The sequence below is a fragment of the Nannospalax galili genome, unplaced genomic scaffold (genome assembly GCF_000622305.1).
Source record: "Nannospalax galili isolate Female #2095 unplaced genomic scaffold, S.galili_v1.0 scaffold1326, whole genome shotgun sequence".
Taxonomy (NCBI): domain Eukaryota; kingdom Metazoa; phylum Chordata; class Mammalia; order Rodentia; family Spalacidae; genus Nannospalax; species Nannospalax galili.
In genome coordinates this window covers 105,946-113,687 of record NW_008354163.1, presented here as the reverse complement: position 1 = coordinate 113,687, position 7,742 = coordinate 105,946, and the positions used below count along the sequence as shown (strand labels likewise).

Genomic DNA, 7,742 nt, shown 5'->3' with positions numbered 1-7,742 from the left:
TTTTTGTTGAAATTACATAAAATTCAGTCAAGGTAGGTCAAATATTTTCTTCTATTTTCTGACAACAATCACCAAAAGAAATGTCATTTCTAAGAATATCTAATTTTATCTTGAAAACCTGAACTATCAGAGGTTCATCATTTTCGATTTCACAGTGTGTACTCTTCCTAAGTAGTAATATTTTCTATCACAGAGTACTCAAAAATCTGTGGATTTCTGAGCTCTTTATCTTTGAGGTATTACCCAAGATTCAAATGCAATGCAAATGTCAAGTCAATTTATTTTTAAACATCTGAAAACTTGTTGATAAAAATAGGTAGAAATAATGGATCTATAGGAAAAAACACTTCGGATTCAGCTTGAAATATAGCTGTCTGATTAATTTCAACAAAAGGGCATTAATCTTCCTTGGAATGATTCATACAGTTTTGTCACTCAAGGATTTAAAAGTAATCTTCCAAGTTCTGTCCATAGCACCTTAATTTTGGATTCAAATACCATGTAATAATCTTTCATATATTCTTATGAAGAAAATGTGCCACAAGACACAATATAGTGTTGACAACAGATTAAGAAAGTGCAACACAAAGTAATAGAGTTCCTTGTTCCTGTGCTTCAAAACTTGTATATTTCACACAAGAAAAATCACTAGAAACCACATTTGTGGAAGCCTGCATCCAGTTTACTTAAAGGCATCCCTTGTTGATGGTGAGCTTAAAGAACTAGAAGAGAATTTGGCAAATTTTCAACACAATATAGCAACATTTAACCAGCCTCCTAACTGTGCCTTTTCCCATCCAGCCTATTATCTAAGGTGAGGTCTACATAATCCTGCATAAATATAATCTCTTTATGTGGCATTGAACGCTACCCTCTCATTACCTGAGGACTTGTCTTTGCCAATTTCTCTCACCACTCTCCTAAATCAAATTTTTCTCTTTTAACTGGATCATTCTTATTTCTGATCAAATATATCTTAATTTCTTCTACTAGGAAAAAAGTAAAGATGCTTTTGATCACATATTCCTTAGACGTTGCCATGTAACTTTCAATAAATGTTATCTATTTGCTATTTATAATTCCTCTTTGTCTTTCTTCGTTAAACCATTATCTGAATTTCCTTCGGAGTGCGCTGATAAGATGTATTTGTATTATAATAGTTCACTTTAATAATATTGCTAAAGCTTTTGATCTGGGCCCCCTGTATTTCAGTCACTGTTAGCTGCTGTGGTTAGCGATCCACCCCCTCTTCCTTACTGCCTTTCTTCACTTGGTTCTAGGAGATACACTTAGATTTTTTCTTTCTCTTGCATTATTTTAGGGCAGTTCCCAGGTTGGCTTTGGTAGCCCACGTTCTCTTCCTATTTTCTCCTTTGCATTGCTCAAGAATAAACGTAGAAGATACTAAGACTATGGCAGGAAGCTGGCCAAAACACAGGCCTTCAGAGTGCCAAGCCAGTGATTCTTATCCCAGGGTATCTAGCTTACTGAGGACTGCTTGCAGAGACACCTGATCTATGCGACAATTTAGGAGTCTTTTCACTCTGGGGAGGGTTCCTGAACTTTGAGGTCTGTTTCATAATCACTCTGAGGCTTTTGTTTACTTTGTGGTCTCTTTGTAGCTAATAAGCCTACTCCATGGAACTTGTAGTGTGCTCTCTCTTACAAATTCAGACATGCTGATAACTGATGAACAGTGAATGCTCTTCATTCCATCTGCTACTCTTTCCTAAACTTATTTACTGAGTACACTTTTTTTCTACACTTATTTTTGTCATAGCTATGATCACATATTCTTTAATGTGAGACAATCATCTCTAGCAGCAATCGGGGAAGCTAGAATTAACTACAACACGATTGCCCCATCCGCTCTAGAATCTATGCAGTTGCTAGGATGATTCTCTATAAACCCATAGCAGAAAAGTTCAAATAGTTCAAATGGAACTATTGGATAGGCATGTCTTCCGAAGGACCAGCAGCAAATGGATCTCTTCTTCCCCTACCCTGCTTTTCTCAAACTGTTTGAACCCTAAGACTCTACATGCAGCCTTAACTGCATGACAGGGAGATGGGGAGGGACTAAGGGGAGACACCTGGAAAGCAAGAGAGGAGGTGGGCACTTTGCCATTTTGGGCCAGTGTCCACAGATCTGGAAGGCTTAGCAAAGATGTAGGGAAAAAAAACCCATGGGTAAAAAGACCCTTGTAAGTACTTCTCACCATGATATGCTACATTAGCAAGCACAAATAAACATCTTTATTACCTAAACTGTAATTTGTAGGAATGATTCTCAGTTGGTCATAAGGACAGCATGGGGGTGGGGGTCGCTGTGGGAGGGGAAAGCTAACCATGGGCCTCCAGGCTGTAAATTCAACTTATAGGACCCCACACACCTGGCAGCAACATTTTAAGCCAATAAATTGGCTCAAAAGACCTTACAGCTAGGCCCTCTTTGTGAGTTGTTTCTAGAACTCATCCTTTGGCATTTTTTTTTTCCAACTTATTACTGTTCCTTGAATCCAGAAGATTTTTCCCTGCCTGAGAGCATTTGCTTACTATAAATGTCACATTTTCCAAATATTTTGGTATCTAACAAACTCTGTCATCTTCTTAAATTTTCTTACATTTTTTGAATTTTCATTTAATTTTTGCAATTTTCATGCAATATAATTTGATGGTATTTTATGTCAACATTTGTAATCTGAATGTTCTTAGTATGATCTACTTTTTCTCACCTTCAATTGAAAGTCATTTTTAGACACAAATCAAAAGGTATTTAACATTATATTTTCTATTATCTTCCTATTTCTTACAAAAATAATGTGATACTTTTCATCCCTTTAATTCACTGATATGTTCCAAACACTTTTCAAGTGCTTTCATATTAAGATAGTCTCAGCAATATTTATGAAATGGATGTTGAAGTTCTATAACATAAATTGATTCATTCCATAACTGTATTAATCTAAATCGTTTAGCATTCTTGAATTGTCTTGTTATTCTTTATTCTTGCTTATTATTACAGTATACCCCAAAGCTGCCTGTTTTCATCATTTGACCACATTATATGATGACAGTTTTTATTTTACTCTTTTACAGCTCTTGATATATTTATCATGAAATTTTGATTAACTTAAATGGGTTTATTGATGTATGTTTCATTCCACTGTAGAAACTATTTCCTATCTTATCACCCTGGGTCCTAATTTATAAAAAGCTATTCATATCTTCCTATATTCCAATTTTATAGTGGTTAAGTGTGTACCGTCAAATAAGAGTACTAGATTCAGTCATGGACTGAAATTACATGTAAATTTACCATACATAGGGCACACAAAAAGTTTACATAAATATATTTGTAGCACTCATAAGAATGTCTGCAAGTAAGTACTATTGTCATGTTTCTCACACTGTGTCCAGTGATTTCTGCGAGTGTAACTTAAAATGTGTCTTCTCCTCAGAACCTCTGCTTCTAAAAGAATTTTGTAAGGGATCAGAATATAATTTTTTGAGAAAGAATTTCCCTGAAGACCCCACTGGCCTGGAACTTGCTATGAAGACCAGGGTAGCCTCAATCTCACAGAGATCCACCTGTCTTTGCCTCCAGAGTGCTGGGATTAAAACCGTGCACCACCAGGGCCAACCATATTTTTAAATGAGAATCTCATACAATGTATTTTACCATATTCAGACCCCTACGCCTTTCGAGCCTAGCCTTACTATCCATTCTGATTTCATGTCCACCATTATTTTTTCTCAATATCTTAAAGTTCTATCTGGTCTAATCTCTGTTTCCTAAATGGTCTTGAGTGTGCATCTCTCCCATGGAGTCTAGTCAGCCTACAAGGCAACATATCACAAAGGAAAATAGATACTACCTCTGCCAGCATCTGTCACTTGCCAACAGATGTCCAGGTAGGGCTTGCATTTCCTGCTCCCAGCCTTTTTCTGTCCTTGCTTTATATGATTCTATATAAAATTTGAGATTTTTTTTCGATTTCTGTAAAGAGCTGTGTTAGAATTTTATTGGAATTTTCAGTTAATCTGTAGATTACTTTTGGTAGCATGACTATTTTCACAATAGCCTCAAGTTTTTATGTATTCAGCCCTTTCAGCCTTAATTGAATTATATTTGAAATTTTTTGAGGCTCTCATGAATGCATCATGATAGATGTGTGACAGGAGAATCTTTAGAGATGAGGAAAATAGTAAGTAACCATTAGAGGGTGTGTTCATAAGAGGGAAGATGAAATATAGTGATATAAATATGAATGGGAAACAACAGATAGAACTAGGATGGAAGAATAGGGCAAAAAAGAGTAAGAGGAGAAGTAACTAACTCTAAAGGCCTTTTGAAAAGATACTATGGAAACCTCCTATAGAAGTATCTGTCTCCATCTCTGTCTCTCCATATATGTGTATGTTATATAATATATAATACAAACAATATAAAATGAGTTTAAAAGTAAGTAGACTATAAAAGGTATCCAATGACCCTAATAGATACCACCACAGGTTAGCAAATGAAAAGCCTTGTGTCAGAACTGGACTCTGCCTTTTTGAGTTGATGCCCAGAGAGATTTTATGGACGTTCAAACAGTACTGGCTATTGCCACTGCACTTGATTAGCCACAGGAACTTGCATTGCTGATGACACTACATTCCTGAGCTGTAGAACAAACAGGGAAAAATCAAACTGTTCCTGAACTTGAAGCTTCATCACTGCAGGATAGCTTTCGTAGTACTAGAAGGTGCTATGTATGTTACTGAGTGATAAATGAAATTATCAGCCTTACCTAGCCGTGAAACCTAAGAACTCCAGTAACAACTGGATTGACAAAATATGCCTATCAATGAAAAACTTTCACAGCTACTATGGGAGTACTCACATAACTTTGAAGAAGATTTAAGGCCTGTTGAAAAAGATGGAGTGCATAACTGATATTGTTATCAGGGTCAAGAGCCTGTGGCTATCGAGGTCACATGCTGTAGGCAAGAACCTTCAACTATCATTCTGCTTAATAGATACAGTATTTAGCTGACTTCTATGACACATTGGTATACAGGTTAATGCATCTTTCAACTCTCACCGGAGAATGTTTTTCTTGCAGCAAATGCAAATAACTCAGAGAACCACAATTCAACAATGTATAGAATATAAGATACTTCAGAGTGCCCATTCCTGAATGGGACAACTATACCATATCTTCTCCTTCCAAGGCTCAGGGATCATTGTGGAAGGTGGGAAATTGTAAGAGCCAAAGGTGGTAGATGAATATAAAGAAACCAACAGCCCTTATGACAGCATGCATAAAAACTATGCAAATCCAAGCCAAATAGGAAATCGTGGACAATAAAAGAAATTCTTGAGGCATCGCCATTCCTGGTTTTAAATTACACAGAGCTATATATAGTACTAAAAGGACTGTGATCTTGGAATAAAAACAGACACATTGATCAATGGAATAAAATTGAGGACTCACATACAGATCAGCCTACAGCCAACTGATTTTTAACAATGGGCCAAAAACATACAAAGGAGAAATAAATGGTGCTGGTCAGACTGGATAGCCACATGTAAAAGAAAGATATTAAATCCATGTCTATCACAATGCACAAATTCACCTCTAAATGGATCAAGGACCTCAAAGTAAGAACAGATACCTTGACTCTGACAGAGGAGAATGTATGAAATACACTTGAACTTAGAGCATAGGGAAGGGATTTCTGAATAGAATCCCAACTAGGCGGGCATTAAGACCAAAAAAATGAACAAATGGGACCACATGAAGTTAAAAACCATACATACAGAAAAGGATACCAACATTTGAATGAAGAGATAAACTACAGAATGGGAAAAAATCATTACCAGATAAACCTCTGACAGTGGTTTATTATCTAGATTATACAAAGAGCTCAAAAAACTAAACATAATTTTTAAAATTAATTGGTACAGGAATTAACCAGAGATTTCTCAAATATGAAACAGAAAGGAATGAAAAATATTTTTTAAACCATTCAATATATTTAGCAATCAGGGAAAGACAAATTAAAACCAAATTTCATCTTACAAAAATCAAATTAGCTAAGATCCAAAAAATCTGTGGTGACAAACACTGGTGAGGACACGAAGAAAGGAGAACACTGACTCACAGCCATTGTGGAACTCAGTATAGATTCTTTAAAAAAGCTCAGAATAGATCTCCCATAATGGTCCAGCCATACCGCTCAGGCACATAAACAAAGGACTCTGTATCCTACTACAGTGATCCACGTTACTTGCTGATTTATTTAAAAGAGTTTGGAAATGCCAAACAACCTAGATGTCCATCAACTGATGAATGAAAAATGAAGGTATTTACAGAATGAAATATTGTTCACCTATTAAGAAAAACACATCTGCATATTTTAGCTGTGCAATTTAATTTTATTTATATAATTTATAGAAATGTCATGTGTTTTGTTGTGATGCTCTGGGTATTTGTTTTTCATGCCTAAACTCTTGCCTCAAACTAAGCACTATTTGTTAATCTGGAACTTGGAGTTGATGGTGTCATTAATGTTCTATGTAGTTATGATTATTTTTTTCCAGCTATAGAGTCTAAAGGAGCACCGTTCTTTGTGAAATTTAATTTTATTTCTCAATATTAAAAATAAGGTAGGTGTATTAATGTTTTGAGAAATATCAATAATATTAGTAGATTTCCTATATATTTTTGATGAAGGGAATTATTCTATGTTTCGAGTCATAAAGCCATAGCTCCACAGTAATTTGTGATGAAGTAGTTTTACAATCCTGTCTCAAGCATAAGACAGTATTGTAAGAATGGAATATTTCTGAGCAACCAGCCCCGGTCCAGCGTGGGGGACGGTCTGCCCAGTCGGGGCCTCCAAGTGCCCTGTCACCCTAGCACCATTCTGCCGGACCCCAGGACCCCAGCTTCCACCGCAGGGCTGCCTTGTGCTCAGCGTGGACCACTGAGGCTGTGTCCAGGAGATGGACCAGAAAACAGGCCCATGCATGGCCAGGGGGCCCGCGGTGGGGAAGTGGTTGAAAACGGCGGAAAGAGCAAGCCAGGAAGAGGAGGGACAGAGGCTGATAGCCCTAGGACTGGATGTTGCAGCTCTTGCAGTTGCAGGTCAGATCAGGAAACCTCTAGAACAAGCAGTCACAGAAACAGCAAGGAAGATTTCATCTCCTAGCCTTTCATCCTACTATAAAGGAGGATTTGAACAGAAAATGAGTAGGCGAGAAACTAGTCTTATTATAGGTGTAAGCCCATCTGCTGGCAAGGCCAAGATTAGGACAGCACACAAGCGAATTATGATTTTGAACCACCCAGATAAAGGTGGATCTCCTTACTTAGCATCCAAAGTAAATGAAGCAAAAGACTTGCTAGAAGCAACCACCAAACATTAGTTGATGCTCAAGGAATACACTAAAGAAAAAGAAACGCAAGACTTTAAAAGCCCTGCAAATTAGTGTGAACTGTGGTCTGCAGTTTCATATTGACCAAATCCTTTCTTTCATCATTAAACTATGCAACAATAAAAAAAGAATTTTTCAATATGCAATGGCCTTGATAAATATAAAGTTGGCAATTCTATAATTCAGGGCATTGATTCAAGTAATCAAATTGTCTTGAACACGTACTAAAATTTTCAGCTAACATTTTCTAATATTTTAGTAGGATCTGAATAGTATGAAGACTATGCTTGAAAAGTCACAAAAGGAGTACATG

At 36.6% G+C, this 7,742-nt stretch overlaps 1 pseudogene; it reads left to right on the top strand.

Annotated features, from left to right (window-relative positions):
* The first annotated feature begins 6,997 nt into the window (after positions 1 to 6,997).
* On the top strand, positions 6,998 to 7,420 carry LOC103748533 (annotated as a pseudogene).
* Positions 7,421 to 7,742: the final 322 nt, after the last annotated feature.